This window comes from Biomphalaria glabrata, chromosome 1 (assembly GCF_947242115.1).
Source record: "Biomphalaria glabrata chromosome 1, xgBioGlab47.1, whole genome shotgun sequence".
In the NCBI taxonomy this organism is placed as follows: Eukaryota; Metazoa; Mollusca; class Gastropoda; family Planorbidae; genus Biomphalaria; species Biomphalaria glabrata.
In genome coordinates this window covers 63422722-63441768 of record NC_074711.1, presented here as the reverse complement: position 1 = coordinate 63441768, position 19047 = coordinate 63422722, and the positions used below count along the sequence as shown (strand labels likewise).

Here is a 19047-nt window from a genome sequence, read left to right as displayed (position 1 = left end):
AGTTCATTGTCTTCATAGTACCCAGAGTACCCAGAGATGTCTTCATCGAAACTCTTATTCAAAAAGCGTTGATTTTTTCTGTATGTTTTTCCGTTTGTCTTCATGATGTAAGATCTGGGTGCTGAATGTTTTTTTATGACAGCTGATTTCTGCCATGTTTGACCTAGACGAACTCTCCGACAGAATAATCTTTAGGTAGTCTTGCTTTTGCATTGTACTTCCCTTTGCTTTTCATCTGTCGTTCGTTGAGTAATGTCTCTGCATTTTCAGCTACCGATGGTTTCAATAGTTTGGGATCAGTTGGAATGATTCCCTAAGTCTTCTACTCGTCAGCAGTTGTGATGGTGAATACAACAGTCCACTTATCGGAGTATTTCTATACTCGAGCATAACGAGATATGGATCTTTCCCACTTTTGTATTCTCTGAATCCTTTTGCTTGCGCACAAAACATAAACAACCAACAATGACGTACTATCATATAATATTAGCACAGAATCTTCTTCATGCAGTGGAAAATTAAGAATTTTTTGCCTATCTTGAATTCTGGTCAAAGCTCTTGCGCCCAATTAATATAGTTCAGAAGAAACTACAAAAGTCTGGACTGCATATACGGGAAGCTGCTAAAGAAATTAGTACCCTTTCATGCTTTCTGCAAAATGATGAGAAACTGACAAAAAACCAATCCATCGAAAAAGCAAAAAAAGGTAGTGAATACTATGGATTCCCTGTAATCAAAACAACCAGAAGAAAGAAAAGACTTGATGGGAAGTTGAGTTATAATGTAGGACTGTCAATAAAACTGCCATTCAAACGTGTTGCGACAGAAGTGCTGGACAGATTTCATATGGAGATGAAGGGCAGATTTCAAAGGCTGGAAAGAAAATGGCTACCTTTGGGTTTCTTCTTGAACCAAGACACCTGTTAGATGAAGACCCGCTTATGACAAACTATGCTACGTTTCCTGTTTGTATGATGAAATAAATGGCAAATCCCTTTTTCAATGATGTCATTGATGCACGAGCACTTTTCATTAACAAACCAGTAATACAATTACCAATAGACATATTGAGGAAACAGGCTTCATATGGTAATTACGTGTGCTCAAACTTTGCAACCTCCTCCGAATAATGCTAACTCAGGCCACTTCCATTACGTCATGTGAGAGATCATTCTCAAAGCTCAAGTTCATCAAAAGCTATCTCAGGAGCACAATGACGCAAGAAAGGCTTATCATGGCTTTAATGTCAGTGAAGTCACAAATACTAGAAAGTATCGATGTAGTTGATGTTATAGATGTCTTTGCTGCACAGAATGCACGACGTTAAGCGATATCAATTTAGATTTGTCACTTGTGCATTATTTAATTAATAAATAAAGGTATTATTCATTAAAAGAGTCTTGATTACTTTTTAAGTTTACTGATATACTGAATCAATTGGATTTGGGGCGTATATATTTTTGCGTACATTATCCCATGTCATATGTTGAATGTCAAAATGTAAGGGGCCCCCAAAGAGGTCAATCCCCCCGGGCCCCCAAATCCCTAGTTACGCCCCTGCTTCATTGCAATAGTTTTTTAAACAAACAACCGTGTTATCAAGAATGATTGCAAAGCCGCCATATTCTTTGTTTATGAGAAACTAGCAAAGCAGGAGAGAGATATTAGGAAAGACAATTCTTCTAGTCCACCAATACTTGTGTGTGTTACTAAATGCATGGCAGGCGTGTGTGTGTGTAGGGCGTTAGAAGAAAACTTCAAGCTCATGTACTTCATCTACAGCATTAAGTTGTTTAATGATTGGCTTTTTAAAGGCTTTCAATTTAGGTCACTAGGGGCTTTTAAAAGCTAAAATAAAAATTGGCGTAGGTCTTTCCTCTAGAAATCCTATCTAATATAATACAGACGTTACTTTAAAAAAGAAAATGATTATGTCCTACAAGAAAACAGTAGTACACACGTGTTCGTAGACTTCAGTTGATGACGTATGCAATCTACCTTAAAAACAGTCAAGCTACGAACACATTTCTTCGCTTCATGCAAATCAAGAAAACAATTTAATATCTATTTACACATATTTTGTGGTTGACTTAAACAAATCGCTACCAGGTGTAGTATAGCCATGTGGACATTTAACAAGGTCACGCTGACACAGCTTAGACCCCCAAGCTAAATGGCGGTTCGTTGACCGCATGGAAAAAGCGTGATAGTACAAAATGACTGCAGGTTATGGGAGATTACCTCGTCTGGACGCACCACGTGACCAAGTTAAGCAGCTTGAGGTGCTCTAGTGGTGTAACAATCGTTTGAACGCATTTTAAACTAAGTTCAAGAAATTAACGTCTGTCATCTAATGACGCAGATATTCAAAAGTCCCTGCGATTGCCTAACATCTTCTGAAGTCTAAAGCAATCCACTAGAAGTTAGATTAAACGGAAATCTGAATGTTGGGGGATTTACACAAATTGAGAGTTTGTACTAAAAGTTTCTCTTTTTTTTTTAAATCTTTAAAAGTATTTTTTCAAATACAGTTCTCAATCATATGTTTTCATCGTAAAAAAAAGTCGTAATCATATGCAAGCCTTTATAGATTATTGTACTAACTCAGTTCATTAAAATTCGCTAAAACCCCACCCCAAATAATTGAAGATAATGATACATACTTGATGAGATCACATGAAGAGCATGCTACTAACTTAATGAGATCACGTGAAAATGATGTTATTATTAACTTGATGAGATCACGTGAAGATGATGTTACTAACTTGATAAGCTCATGTGAAGATGATGTTACGGTATTAGCTTGAGATCACGTGAAGATAATGTTTATAACTTGAGGAGATCATGTGAAGATGATGTTACGTACTTTACGGTACTTACTTAATGAGATCACGTGAAGATGATGTTACGTACTTTACGGTACTTACTTAATGAGATCACGTGAAGATGATGTTACTAACTTGATAAGCTCAAGTGAAGATGATGTTACGGTACTAGCTTGAGATCACGTGAAGATACTGTTTATAACTTGAGGAGATCACGTGATGATGATGTTACTTAATGAGATCACGTGAAAATTGTGTTATTACTAGCTTGATGATATCACATGAAGATGATGTTACTAAAGGAGATCACGTAAAGAGGATGTTAAGGTACTAACTTTGATGGACTTTTCCCCACATAATGTCTTTATTTCATGCCGCTAATTTAAATATTTCATTCTAAAATGTGGCCTCCAAAATTAATGTAACTAAACAACCATGCTAGAAATGATGATCACAGCCCACTTGATCTAATATTGACTGAGAATATATCAAGCTGTTGTTACTCATTCATTGGTTACATCAACATAATTCTTCCGAAACACTTCCACTTGGGTCACATGACACCTTGTTTCATTTTTTATTCTTAAGAAATTTAAATTGAGAAAAATGTAGAAAGGTTAAAATAATCTGTCAGACCAGACACAGGCGTGGCCTTGGAAGAAAAACCGGCTGAGAAAAGAAAAGGATTTATTTCTAGCTTCGCTTATACATTTTGTTTCATCGTCTGCCTTTTTTATTTATACATTTTGTTTCATCGTCTGCCTTTTTTATTTATACATTTTGTTTCATCGTCTGCCTTTTTTATTTATACATTTTGTTTCATCGTCTGCCTTTTTTATCTATACATTTTGTTTCATCGTCTGCCTTTTTTATTTATACATTTTGTTTCATCGTCTGCCTTTTTTATTTATACATTTTGTTTCATCGTCAGCCTTTTTTATTTATACATTTTGTTTCATCGTCTGCCTTTTTTATTTATACATTTTGTTTCATCGTCTGCCTTTTTTATTTATATATTTTGTTTCATCGACTGCATTTTTTATTTATACATTTTGTTTCATCGTCTGCCTTTTTTATTTATACATTTTGTTTTATCGTCTGTCTTTTTTATTTATACATTTTGTTTCATCGACTGCCTTTTTTATTTATACATTTGGTTTCATCGTCTGCCTTTTTTATTTATACATTTTGTTTCATCGTCTGCCTTTTTTATTTATACATTTTGTTTCATCGTCTGCCTTTTTTATTTATACATTTTGTTTCATCGTCTGCCTTTTTTATCTATACATTTTGTTTCATCGTCTGCCTTTTTTATTTATACATTTTGTTTCATCGTCTGCCTTTTTTATTTATACATTTTGTTTCATCGTCAGCCTTTTTTATTTATACATTTTGTTTCATCGTCTGCCTTTTTTATTTATACATTTTGTTTCATCGTCTGCCTTTTTTATTTATATATTTTGTTTCATCGACTGCATTTTTTATTTATACATTTTGTTTCATCGTCTGCCTTTTTTATTTATACATTTTGTTTTATCGTCTGTCTTTTTTATTTATACATTTTGTTTCATCGACTGCCTTTTTTATTTATACATTTGGTTTCATCGTCTGCCTTTTTTATTTATACATTTTGTTTCATCGTCTGCCTTTTTTATTTATACATTTTGTTTCATCGTCTGCCTTTTTTATTTATATATTTTGTTTCATCGACTGCCTTTTTTATTTATACATTTTGTTTCATCGTCTGCCTTTTTTATTTATACATTTTCATAAAGAAATAAACCAATGTATACAAAGAAACTAGAGAGTTGATCAGATCTAGGTCCAAGTCTGTTGGGAAGTTTATAATTTCTGATTATGACCTTGAAATAAAAACTCTCCAACCTGGTATGCAGGCGCACACACACACACACAGATTCACGTATACACCCTTATACAGCAATATATATATATATATATATATATATATACACACACACACTTTCAAACTTACAAAAGTGTGTGTAAAGAAAAAGTATACAAAACGTCTGCACGTGTTCTCTTTGTAAAGTGAAGATGACAAATCTTTTCTATCTCGGCTTTAAGAGAGTGCAATGTCTATGAAATTGTAAGTCTCAGGAGAAGAACAACTCTTAAAACAAATTTCATTTGTTTTTGTTTTTTAGACACGAGGTTGAGAAAGTGTTTTACATTTTGTAGCTCCCCCCCCCCCATGTCTGTATGTCAACCATCAATTAGATAAGCATTTATTTATTTACATCCAGGCTCACAGTTATCCATATGTTCATAACAATTTGTTCATTGAAGACTTTTCGATATTAAAATTGTAATAATAAGATAATAACACTAATAACCTAAACCAGCTAATGAGGACGTCTCCAACATTAATAAGATAATAACACTAATAACCTAAACCAGCTAAGTAACGACGTCTCCAACACTAATAAGATAATAACACTAATAACCTAAACCAGCTAAGTAACGACGTCTCCAACACTAATAAGATAATAACACTAATAACCTAAACCAGCTAAGTAACGACGTCTCCAACACTAATAAGATAATAACACTAATAACCTAAACCAATTAAGTAACGACGTCTCCAACACTAATAAGATAATAACACTAATAACCTAAACCAGCTAAGTAACGACGACTCCTACATGTCCAGCTTGTGACTAGTTTCTAAGGAGGAAGGTAGCAAGATGTTTGGTTGTTGATAGTTTGTAAGGAGGAAGGTAACAAGATGTTTGGTTGTTGATAGTTTGTAAGGAGGAAGGTAACAAGATGTTTGGTTGTTGATAGTTTGTAAGGAGGAAGGTAACAAGATGTTTGGTTGTTGATAGTTTGTAAGGAGGAAGGTAACAAGATGTTTGGTTGTTGATAGTTTGTAAGGAGGAAGGTAACAAGATGTTTGGTTGTTGATAGTTTGTAAGGAGGAAGGTAGCAAGATGTTTGGTTGTTGATAGTTTGTAAGGAGGAAAGTAAGATGTTTAGTTGTTGATAGTTTGTAAGGAGGAAGGTAACAAGATGTTTGGTTGTTCATAGTTTGTAAGGAGGAAAGTAAGATGTTTAGTTGTTGATAGTTTGTAAGGAGGAAGGTAACAAGATGTTTGGTTGTTGATAGTTTGTAAGGAGGAAAGTAAGATATTTAGTTGTTGATAGTTTGTAAGGAGGAAGGTAACAAGATGTTTGGTTGTTGATAGTTTGTAAGGAGGAAGGTAGCAAGATGTTTGGTTGTTGATAGTTTGTAAGGAGGAAGGTAGCAAGATGTTTGGTTGTTGATAGTTTGTAAGGAGGAAGGTAGCAAGATGTTTGGTTGTTGATAGTTTGTAAGGAGGAAGGTAACAAGATGTTTGGTTGTTGATAGTTTGTAAGGAGGAAGGTAGCAAGATGTTTGGTTGTTGATAGTTTGTAAGGAGGAAGGTAACAAGATGTTTGGTTGTTGATAGTTTGTAAGGAGGAAGGTAACAAGATGTTTGGTTGTTGATAGTTTGTAAGGAGGAAGGTAACAAGATGTTTGGTTGTTGATAGTCTGTAAGGAGGAAGGTAAGATGTTTGGTTGTTGATAGTCTGTAAGGAGGAAGGTAAGATGTTTAGTTGTTGATAGTTTGTAAGGAGGAAAGTAAGATTTTAGTTATTGATAGTTTATAAGGAGGAAAGTAAGATGTTTTGTTGTTGATAGTTTGTAACGAGGAAAGTAAGATGTTTAGTTATTGATAGTTTGTAAGGAGGAAAGTAAGATGTTTAGTTATTGATAGTTTATAAGGAGGAAAGTAAGATGTTTTGTTGTTGATAGTTTGTAACGAGGAAAGTAAGATGTTTAGTTATTGATAGTTTTTAAGGAGGAAATGAAAGATGTTTAGTTGTTGATAGTTTGTAAGGAGGAAGGTAACAAGATGTTTGGTTGTTGATAGTTTCTAAGGAGGAAGGTAACAAGATGTTTGGTTGTTGATAGTTTGTAACGAGAAAGGAAAGATGTTTAGTTGTTGATAGTTTGTAAGGAGGAAGGTAAGATGTTTAGTTGTTGATAGTTTATAAGGAGGAAGGTAAGATGTTTAGTTGTTGATAGTTTGTAAGGAGGAAGGTAAGATGTTTGGTTGTTGATAATTTGTAAGGAGGAAGGTAAGATGTTTAGTTGTTGATAGTTTGTAAGGAGGAAGGTAAGATGTTTGGTTGTTGATAATTTGTAAGGAGGAAGGTAAGATGTTTAGTTGTTGATAGTTTGTAAGGAGGAAGGTAAGATGTTTAGTTGTTGATAGTTTATAAGGAGGAAGGTAACAAGATGTTTGGTTGTTGATAGTTTTTAGGAGGAAGGTAACAAGATATTTCGATGTTGATAGTTTGTAAGGAGGAAGGTAAGATGTTTGGTTGTTGATAGTTTGTAAAGAGGAAGGTAAGATGTTTAGTTGTTGATATTTTGTAAGGAAGAAGGTAGGATGTTTAGTTGTTGATAGTTTGTAAGGAGGAAGGTAAGATGTTTGGTTGTTGATAGTTTGTAAAGAGGAAGGTAAGATGTTTAGTTGTTGATAGTTTGTAAGGAGGAAGGTAACAAGATGTTTAGTTGTTGATAGTTTGTAAGGAGGAAGGTAACAAGATGTTTAGTTGTTGATTGTAAGGAGGAAAGTAAGATGTTTAGTTGTTGATAGTTTGTAAGGAGGAAGGTAACAAGATGTATGGTTGTTGATAGTTTGTAAGGAGGAAGGTAAGATGTTTGGTTGTTGATAATTTGTAAGGAGGAAGGTAAGATGTTTAGTTGTTGATAGTCTGTAAGGAGGAAGGTAAGATGTTTAGTTGTTGATAGTTTGTAAGGAGAAAGGTAAGATGTTTAATTGTTGATAGTTTGTAAGAGGAAAGTAAGATGTTTGGTTTTTGATAGTTTGTAAGGAGGAAGGTAACAAGATGTTTGGTTGTTGATAGTTTTTAGGAGGAAGGTAACAAGATATTTCGATGTTGATAGTTTGTAAGGCGGAAGGTAAGATGTTTAGTTGTTGATCGTTTGTAAGGAGGAAAGTAAGATGTTTAGTTGTTGATCGTTTGTAAGGAGGAAAGTAAGATGTTTGGTTGTTGATAGTTTGTAAGGAGGAAGGTAACAAGATGTTTAGTTGTTGATAGTTTGTAAGGAGGAAAGTAAGATGTTTAGTTGTTGATAGTTTGTAAGGAGGAAGGTAACAAGATGTTTGGTTGTTTATAGTTTGTAAGGAGGAAAGTAAGATATTTAGTTGTTGATAGTTTGTAAGGAGGAAAGTAAGATGTTTGGTTGTTGTTAGTTAGTAAGGAGGAAGGTAACAAGATGTTTGGTTGTTGATAGTTTGTAAGGAGGAAGGTAACAAGATGTTTAGTTGTTGATAGTTTGTAAGGAGGAAAGTAAGATGTTTAGTTGTTGATAGTTTGTAACGAGGAAAGTAAGATGTTTAGTTATTGATAGTTTGTAAGGAGGAAAGTAAGATTTTTAGTTATTGATAGTGTATAAGGAGGAAAGTAAGATATTTTGTTGTTGATAGTTTGTAACGAGGAAAGTAAGATGTTTAGTTATTGATAGTTTTTAAGGAGGAAATGAAAGATGTTTAGTTGTTGATAGTTTGTAAGGAGGAAGGTAACAAGATGTTTGGTTGTTGATAGTTTCTAAGGAGGAAGGTAACAAGATGTTTGGTTGTTGATAGTTTGTAACGAGAAAGGAAAGATGTTTAGTTGTTGATAGTTTGTAAGGAGGAAAGTAAGATGTTTAGTTGTTGATAGTTTGTAAGGAGGAAGGTAACAAGATGTTTGGTTGTTGATAGTTTGTAAGGAGGAAAGTAAGATGTTTAGTTGTTGATAGTTTGTAAGGAGGAAAGTAAGATGTTTAGTTGTTGATAGTTTGTAAGGAGGAAGGTAACAAGATGTTTGGTTGTTGATAGTTTGTAAGGATGAAGGTAACAAGATGTTTGGTTGTTGATAGTTTGTAAGGAGGAAAGTAAGATGTTTGGTTGTTAGTTAGTACTTTATAGTTATCTGACACGAGTATTGTAACCTGACACTTTACATGTATAGAGTAGTAAACTTGGTGGCAGGGACTACATCCGATATTACGAAGACAAAACACAAACTCTCCATGAAAATTTCTTTTTTTAATTTAGATTTTACATTTAATAAAAAAAAATGGATTTAGCCTATACAGTCTATAGTCTATAATGTTACCTGTAATTTTTTAAAAATGTTTGTTTCATTTCTTTTATGACAACATCTTTCTGGGTAGCCTTTTCCCATTCACACGAGTCTATGCAGATCTCTTTGTCACAAGTCATTTTAGACCTTCTCTTTGTCACATGAGTCCATATAGACTTTTCTCTTTGTCAAATGAGTCAATATAGACCTTTTCTTTGCCACATCTATCTTATCAAATACAGATTAATTCATTAAGACTTTCTTTTTATCATATAAATCCATATGAACTTTCTCTTTGTCACGTGAGTTCATATGGACCATCTTCCATCTCATATTTTGAACTTACTTAATATAGATCAAGTCTGGTTAATATATGTTTAACGGGACCGTAAGCGATATCAGGCGGTACTACTTCACTTTCAGATAATGGATCTATATTCTACGTAGATCTCTATAGCATGTTGTAAGTCATTCTATACTAACAGTGCGAAACGTTGTTGATTCCTGAGACTACTTTTGGACATAATTTTTTTGTATAGCTGAATATTTAACTGAATAACATAGCTGTATGTATCCATGTGTATGTTTGTTTATCTATGAATGTGTGTGTGTGTGTCATAGCTAAGCTATCGGTAACAGTTACAGTACGCTAACACACGATGGTTAAAAGTGCACAACTGACATGCCATAAAACTCATTTACAGCACAAGCTAATACAGTGTCCTTCTTAACACACTGATATCAACACACTGTTAACAGTTATCACAGTAATGTAGACATTGCAAACAATTTGTTCATTCATAGAGAGAGGGTCATCGCGAAGAGAATTTGATGTCTTTATGAGTGATGTAAATGTTTTCATTGGATCAAATTATTAACAAATAGAACCTCGTACAACTTTGAAGAGTTTGGACTGCTGTGGGTGGGGGGGGGGGTGAAAGGGAAAATGCCATACATAAGTATACACATTCAAGCCAGAGGCGCTTTGGGGGGCTGGTGTCACCCCTCTCCCCTGATCACTTTACTCGAAAATAAACTTCCCAATAAAATCTTTGGTTTTGTTATCATTTTTTTTTCATAAAAAGTCAAAGTGGTGATTATCTCTATTCATTGGCGGGGAAAAGACGCTATTAGTTTAGTGTGGCCTGTTAGTTCGTCTGTCCGTCCGTCCATCCGTCTCGTTTAGATCTCAGAGACTAGAAGAGAAAACGAAAATCGGTCATCATGATATTGTAGATCATTCAAAGTTCTGATGCAACGGCTACTTTTTTATTTTCTGAAAGCGAAAAATCTAATTTTTTAAATCAATTATGCAAGCAGTTTTTTCATAAAAATACACCATTTATACAACTATTCACTATTAATAGTAACAAACACTAGAGGCTTTTTAGTAAGGGAGATATTTATTTATCATTTTTTAAACACATTTACAAAAAAAAAGATACTTTTTTTTAAAGAGAAAAAATCTATTTACTATGCAAATGAGTTAACCATAATTTAAAACAACAATTAATAAGTAGTTTTTCATATTATCACGTGAACTGCATAGCTATAGACACATTATAGAACACAAAACTAAAGGAATTTTTTATTTTTTTTACGGATTTTTTTTTCTTGAGGCTTTGAATAAGAGATTGACAATTAGATACTCATTATAAGACATCAGTTAGGCCAGGTTTATATCTACCTAGGCATTTACTTTCACCTAGCCCTTGGTCTGTTGGACATTTGGGGCACTACACTGGATCTGTCAACCTTCTTTCTCCATTCTTCTCTGTCATTTGACTTTGATAGAATTTCATTATGATATTCTTTCTGAAAATATGGAAACCTGCCTTTTTACCTGCCTAGGTGGACCACTTATGATAGAATTTAATACCGATATTCTTCTGAAAATATTGAAACCTGCCTTTTTTCCTGCCTGGGTGGACTACTGCTTGGGCCGATTTTGAGTTTGTGTTTCCACACAAACTGTCTATGTAACCTTGTTTTATTATATTGTTTCTGTAATTTTATTACTTGGATGTCACTCCTTGATGGGTGTTACCCGATGTAGGCCGCACCCCAGTGCACACCAGTGACGCCACTGATTCCAGCTTTAACTTTTTTAATAAAAGTTTTTATTAGAGAATAAATAATTTGTGTAGAAAATGTCTTCTAAATATTTGTTGTTGTTTTTCTGAACTACTATATCAGTAGAAAAGACTACGACACTGAAAAAAAACAACCTATATAAGTAGAAATGACTATGACACTAAAATCAAAACTATATCAGTAGAAAAGACTTTGACACTAAAATAAAATCCACTTTCAACTACTACCTATTTGATTCACCAAATGTTGAAATTGTAACAGTTGCTGAAAACCTGCACTAACTCACTGCCCTTAATTCGCACATTACCGACTTGATCAATCAGACAACACCTTCGTGAGTGTGTGGGGGGAGGGGGGATATATGACGTGTAAAACAACGGAGGTCAGGGGGTTGTGAGGGATGGTATAGCTGGATATAATCGACTACCAAAAGTCGCTCACATCGCAGTGGCCATGACCTTGTGGTTCAGAGCTTAAAGTGCAAAATTTAAAGTACAACGTGAATATAAACAATCCAGGATGCACATGGCAGTGGACAGTAGGTTCTGATGTAAAGTGCAACTACACTGAGATAAGCGCAGACTCAGAGAACTACCTCTCGGTGTAGGAATATACGACATTTCACGTAACACTTGCTAGCCGTGTGATTGTCAAAAGAGTTGAGGCGAAGGCTCTCCGAACTCTAGGCGTGTAAGCCTGCTTGAACAAACCGTTCTGTATGGAAGGAGTCCAAGTCAATGCTTATGTAAGACATTGCTATTTCCAACGTATCTGGCACTCCGGGCGCACGGACTAGAATACATAGCCGAAGGCCGAGCACGAAGGGAACCCCCACCATTTTGCTATGTTTTACTTAGCTAACCGTACAGGACTCGCCATTATTGTAACGGTCCCTTGAGGAACGGCGCATGGATTACCGACAGGGACGTGGAAGCTCTCTTTCAACTGCGCACCGTGCAATGGGAAAGCTCTCGCATTCCCTTAGACACTCCCACTGGAGTTTTGTTTTGCTATTCATTTAGCCAAATCACTTCCTCAAGTGACCGTTTCCTCCCGAGTGCCACATTGAGGCAGAATAACGTACTCGGGACACTTGCTAACCTGCTAGGCCTCTAGGGTGTAATAAACATTGAGACAGAATAACGTACTCGGGACACTTGCTAACCTGCTAGGCCTCTAGGGTGTAATAAACATTGAGGCAGAATAACGTACTCGGGACACTTGCTAACCTGCTAGGCCTCTAGGGTGTAATAAACATTGAGACAGAATAACGTACTCGGGACACTTGCTAACCTGCTAGGCCTCTAGGGTGTAATAAACATTGAGGCAGAATAACGTACTCGGGACACTTGCTAACCTGCTAGGCCTCTAGGGTGTAATAAACATTGAGACAAAATAACGTCTCAGTTCTTTTGGTATTGGAACCATGGACTTGTTATTCGTTTACTAAGATATTAATGTTAAATAGGATAATCGTAAAATAGTAAAGACTAATAATGTATAATTATTATATTATATAAAATTACTTTACCTGCGAGCGCTCTCTCTCTCTCTCTCTCTCTCTCTCTCTCTCTCTAATGTGTTAATCAAAGTCTTAATATGTTGTTTTGTTGTAATACGTCGTTCTGTCTTTGTCTGATGTTCTATGCTTTGGTATTAACTTCTGTCTTTGTCTGATGTTCTATGCTTTGGTATTAACTTCTGTCTTTGTCTGATATTCTATGCCTTGGTATTAACTTCTGTCTTTGTCTGATGTTCTATACCTTGGTATTAACTTCTGTCTTTGTCTGATGTTCTATACCTTGGTATTAACTTCTGTCTTTGTCTGATGTTCTATACCTTGGTATTAACTTCTGTCTTTGTCTGATGTTCTATACCTTGGTATTAACTTCTGTCTTTGTCTGATGTTCTATGCCTTGGTATTAACTTCTGTCTTTGTCTGATGTTCTATACCTTGGTATTAACTTCTGTCTTTGTCTGATGTTCTATGCTTTGGTATTAACTTCTGTCTTTGTCTGATGTTCTATACCTTGGTATTAACTTCTGTCTTTGTCTGATGTTCTATACCTTGGTATTAACTTCTGTCTTTGTCTGATGTTCTATACCTTGGTATTAACTTCTGTCTTTGTATGATGTTCTATGTCATAATATAAAGTTCTGTCTTGGTGTAATGTAATTTTGATGCTCTATATTTTGATTTAACTTTCTGTCTTGATATGATGTTTTGTCTTACAAACACATTCTGAATGTTAACATTTTTATTGACTATTTTTATGACACTTTTGTTGAAGCTATATTTAGTTTCTACATTTGTTTGTTGTTTTTTTTCTCAAAAAAATTAAAATAAACAAAATTTCAGAAAAATCAGTCTATCTTTTGGAAGCCCACCTCCAAAAATACTGATGCAGTGGTATTTAATCAAACACAAAAAAGGAACCATTATGACAAAACGTATAGCAACTCTGTCTGGTACAAATTTTGAACACGTTTTCTCCCAATCTCTATAGCGTGCATAGAGTTTTTGATGATAGCACTAATTGTTAGGAAAAAAAAACATACCACCTTATCACGTGATGGCTATAAAGATAAAAGAGACGATTCCCATTTGTTTTTAATCAATTCTATCCGTAATTCAACCTTTGGTCCATAAAGAGAAACACGTTAAGGTCAAGGACAGAAACCTTTAAAGTAAACAGCACAACACACCACATACAAACCATAGGTACTAGCAAGTGTGCCCCTTCTAATAGAAAATGTTATTTGTTTGGTAGTGTTTCCAACATGTGTGGGCGGATGAATGAAACCAAGAGATAAGAGGTATAACTGTCTTACCCTCCCCTTTCCAAATATCTACTTTGCTAAAGTTTCAGTGTTACTAAATCTTGCTATAAACTTACTCTAAACCACCTTTCAAAGTGTCCATGCTGGCCCAATTCGATCCAACCTTGCAACTCTCAAGCTGTGAATTGTTTGGTGTCATAAAGAGAATCTATAACGGCGGAAACTTGTGGAAGAAGCCGCGTGCATTTCATGACAGCAACCTCTCAGATACACGGTGGGAGTGCCGCCTCGAAAGTCTAAATGCGCTATCAAACAAAAGAAGTCAGGGAGACGCTGTTGACTGTCGGTGAATCTGCAAATAATTCACTGGTGAAAAGTGAAGCCGAATGTCTAGCCAACTATGAACTAAGAAGCTTCGAGTTTATTCTCAGTTTTATCATATGGTATTACATTTTATTTGTTGTGAATACTGTCAGCAAAACCTTGCAGTCTGCTGACATGCAACTCGATGTGGCAATATAGCAAACCAAAGCCTTGTTGCATTTTATTTTTAGAAAGTACTCTGGTGCTATTCTCGCAGCAAAGGAGATTACATTCGAAATGAAAGTAGATTAGACATTCAAGGAATAAAGAGCCAGATGCAAGAAAAAAAAAGACAACTCGATTATGAGAGTAACGACGAATCAACATCTTCGCCAGAGGAGGCCTTCAGAACATTGTATTTATCATCAATAGTAGATAACGCATTTACCTCCATGAATAAAAAAAAAGATTCGAACAGCAGGGAGAGTATGCTTCTATCTTTGGATTTCTGTACAACTTGAAGAGTTAACGGGCTTTGAACCACGATGATTTGTTGAAGTACTACGCTGGCTCGGTCACTCGCATGCCAGATGGAAGAATCCCTAAAGACATCCTATACACTGAGCTTGCAGAGGGAGTCAGACCCAAGGGCCGCCCAAGACTAACCTACAGAGATGTCTGCAAGCGAGACATGCGAACCACGGCATCGACCTAAGTATGTGGGAAGAGATAGCCCTAGACCGGACAGCATGGAGACAGACTGTACGTGCTGGTACGAAATTCGCCGAATGCAAAAGAAACGAAGCTGCATCAGTCTAGAGAAAGAAGAAGAAAGCTGCCCTGTCAGCTAGCCCTAGGACAGATGCATATACATGCACGAACTGTGGAAAACTCAGCCGCTCCAGAATTGGCTTGATCAGTCACACCAGATTCTTCCCCGTCTCAAGACGAAACCAAAGCCAGTGACTCACCTTGGCGCATCCACTGTCTTGCGAGACAGAAGGAGCCATAATAATAACATGGATTAACACAAAATTTTACTTGCAGATTCACGCGATTTGGAAGGAATCGACTTTTGTGCTGATTGAAGATTTTTGAGCAATGATTCCTGAAAACATCAATGTAGATTGGTACGTTTGGCCCATTTGAGATTCTTTTACCAACATTGCAGTTGCATACAGAATTATGTTCACAATTCCTGTGACCGTTGCGAGCGCGGAAAGAATCTTTTAATAGTTGAAACTTATGTAAACTACCTACGATCAACAATGTCTCAAACAAGACTTTGCAGTTCAGATATTTTGTCAATCGAAAAGGAACTACCGGGATCTTATCAACTAGTTTTCTCAGCGAAAAGCCAGAAAAGTGGAGTACGCGAGTCGCTACTCAATTCATGTGTGACAATCAAAGCAACTACTTGGTAAGTGTTAATTCTATAGCAGCAGTTTAGGTCCTCCTCTGTAATTTATAGGTACTATCCTACTTCAGCTGCTCAGCAGAAATGATGAATATTTAATTTATTGATTTGTCATGCGAAATGTGTTTGGAATCATTAGTAACGTTGATTGAAGGTCCACTCTAACTACAAAACAATTACACGGCAGTATGTAAGGAAGGGTCAGTTCAACAGTTCCAGATACTCTATAGATATGCTGAGGAAGGTTGTAAGCTTAGTGCTCCTGTTCCGACTTATAGGGCCGAAATAATTTCCATTAAGTATAAACGACGTATTTTCTTTTTGCTTTGGATAAGTTTTTCTTATAACACATAACCTTCACCTTCCTACATCCCCAGTTTCTTGCCTGCCCCTCTCCCTTTTTTTGTTTGTTTACATTCTAATGAGAAGCAGACATTGTAGACCTTGAGTTCACAGCATTGTGTGTTGTACTGTTAGCGTACCCTGAATGGAGTACACCTTGAAGATAAGACTTTTATTGTTTGTGTAATTCTTGATTTACAAACAAATTGTTAATATTTTCTGTCCGTCATTGTGACACTAACAGTTACATGTTGGGTCGTCTCTCCATGCTTTCCCCAGTCTTCCACACGCCATGCAGTAGGCAGACTTGTCAATTATCTGGGAAACAAATCTGCAATAAATGATGTCCACTATCTCGTGTTATTCAGTTCTGGGCTACTGAGAAGGTGTGTATGTGTCTGTGTGTGTGGGGGTTATGGCTGGAATGTGTCACCTATTTAGCAGTGGTGTGGTGACTGTCTTTTTTTTAAAGAAAATTGTTTGGTTTGTTAATTGCGTGTGTCTGTGTGTATGTATGGAGTAAATACGTGTGTGTGCAAAGCGCCAGTCTCTGTTAATGTTTACTTTTTTTTAAATAAGTTGCGAGGGGAGTGGGAGGTAGAGGTGAAAGGTTACAGCTTGCTCTATCTGTATCTGTAAAAGATCTACAAAGGAAAATAATTTTTAAAAAAATCTTTGAAATATACAAGAAGCCTATTACATTGAGGAATGCATCATCTTTTTAATGTTTAGATCTATGGTTTGGTAGAAACGGATGTAATGCAATGTCATCTCTTTTTTCTGATTTTTTTTTTCAAAATCATTATTTGGTCGGTCAGGCGACTGAACATCATCGGTGCGTCCCATATGCTAGGACAAATTTGTACAAATACTCCTTCTTCCCTAGCGCTATCAGAGCATGGAATGAGTTGCCTGAGCTAGCCAGGAAAACCAGTGACTTGGGAGAATTGAAGTCATTGGTTAATATGCATGACTAAACGCATGACGCGTAGGACGTAATCATCATCTTTATTTTTTTGAAGTAACGTCTGTATTATATGAGATAAGAGACACTTGCGATTCTTGTCTGATATTCTTTGCGGCGCCAAACGAACGATCTGTGGATCCAGAAATTGTATTTTATGGTATATGTTTCTTCGTTTTCGAACTAAGCTGATTCGTAAAGTTTCAATGAACAGGAAACGTTTGACGTTACAAGTAAATAGATTCGATTCGAAAACAAATTGTCGCTTGTTGCCGACTATTTGGAAAGAGAAACTTTACATTCACTTTGTATTATTGATTGAAATAGTGCCCAGAAACTAAAGTTGACATTTGCTTTTTCAACACTGTTAATATGAAGCAAGATTTTCTCGGCAGGTGCAAAGACAATTAAACACTAAAGCATTCGTTAAAAAAATTACTGTAACAGAAATATTTTTTTTTCGCTTAAATTTTGTTACTGGTAACTTTGAAAGAATTGTAGAGTTCAATATTCGAGCGTCTATTGTTCAGATTTAGAGCTATTGGAGAAAAATAAAACAATTGGTTTGTCTTCGACAGATTTGGAGAGGAACTCTATGTTGACATTTAGCCCATAGACTTGTAGTCTTGACGTATGATCAACTGAACAAATTGTTTACTGATCTTTCCTTATTCAGGACATACACATTTATGCCAACAATCATTTTTTTTCAAGCATGAATTTTATGAAGAGTAAATGAAGACATTGGCTTGTTATTAAGAGCTTTAAATCGTGTCTAAAATTAAATTCCAAGAAAATAAAAGTCCATTGTTCTAGTTTTATAACTCGTTGAAGTTTATTTTTTTAATTATACCTTTAACATTGTTGAACGTGTTACACTTTTCAATGAAATTTAACTTTTTGTTTGTTTATTATTTTATTTTATGTACCGTTAGCCAAACTAAGACATATTTAGCAAATGTAATCTCGAGATTGTACTTTTAATTCTTATCATCTCCATAAAGTTGTCTCTTCTAAAGCAGAACTAAAGTTTTGTTGTTTTAAATGACTTTTTGAATCAACTCCAATTTTGTATTTTTTTTTATTTTTTTTTTACTCTTTTAGGATGATGACTTTACCGAGCACTGGTGTAAGCATACTATTAAAAGAACGCCCACTAAATGCTAGGAGAATGTGAAATGAAGGGGTCTGCAACTAAAGACTTTAAAAGATGAATGCCAAGTAGACTACTGTCAAGTTGAAGTGATACCTCCCACATCTAGCTCTAGCCTACTCTATGTCTAGCTAACGAACAAACACAAGGACTTCATATAACAAGGAACGGGGAATGAAAGGGGAGTACTTCGGCCCAGAAATAAACAAACGTAACAACCGACCTTGACACAATTAGCAAAGGCCATCGTCTCTAGTTATGTGCGGTAATTTGTGTTGTGTCAGATGTTGGTCGCTATGGCCGACACTGGTTTGGCTCGGATAGCCATATAGGGACCAACAGTCTGAGAAGTGACTCCCTCACGGAAGACTAAAGAGATAATGAAAAAAAGCAAACTTGCTAATTTTACTGCATGTTTTTTTTTATTAGTATTTTCACATTATTATTATTTTAAAATAAAAACTGTGTTCTTGTGTATGTTGCTGCATTTTGTGTTTCAATGTCGAAATGCTGACAAAGGTTTTGATAAAGTAAACTGTAAGGATACCCAGCTTGGGTTTAGTTAGGGAGAATTAATTAGGAAACACTGGAACCCTTTGAAAATAAACATCAAAACTCGAACGTATAAACTAAAGCTTGAAATACGAATCGAGAGGAACTACTCATAGATTTCTAGAATAAAACTCACCCTAAACAGAGGTCTAAGAGTCCTACCACTAGACTGGGCCCAAGGCAATAAAAAATACAGCGGTTCTGTGCTTTGTAAACCAAGGATCATTCAGCTCCAAAACAAAAGGTTGTTTCCGTCAAAAAAAAATAAATGGCGGAATGCAATCTCCATCAAGAAGAAAAAAATAAATATTGTGACGTAGTGCCCAAGAGAATCGGTGCATTTTTGTGTGTACAAGTTGAGTAAAAAAAAAATCTACTCTCTAAACTTAGCACCTGAATTACGCGTCTCGAGTGCAAATCATATTGACAACTCGAGGTTGACAACTTAGATTTAGGGATTACTCGCCGCAGA

At 35.6% G+C, this 19047-nt stretch overlaps 1 long non-coding RNA gene across 1 annotated transcript; it reads left to right on the top strand.

Moving 5' to 3' along the window:
• The first annotated feature begins 12408 nt into the window (after positions 1 to 12408).
• Positions 12409 to 18500, top strand: LOC129926957 (uncharacterized). The gene is made up of 2 exons (XR_008778671.1): positions 12409 to 12546; positions 17975 to 18500. It is a non-coding gene; the product is annotated as an uncharacterized LOC129926957 (long non-coding RNA).
• The last annotated feature ends 547 nt before the right edge of the window (positions 18501 to 19047 follow it).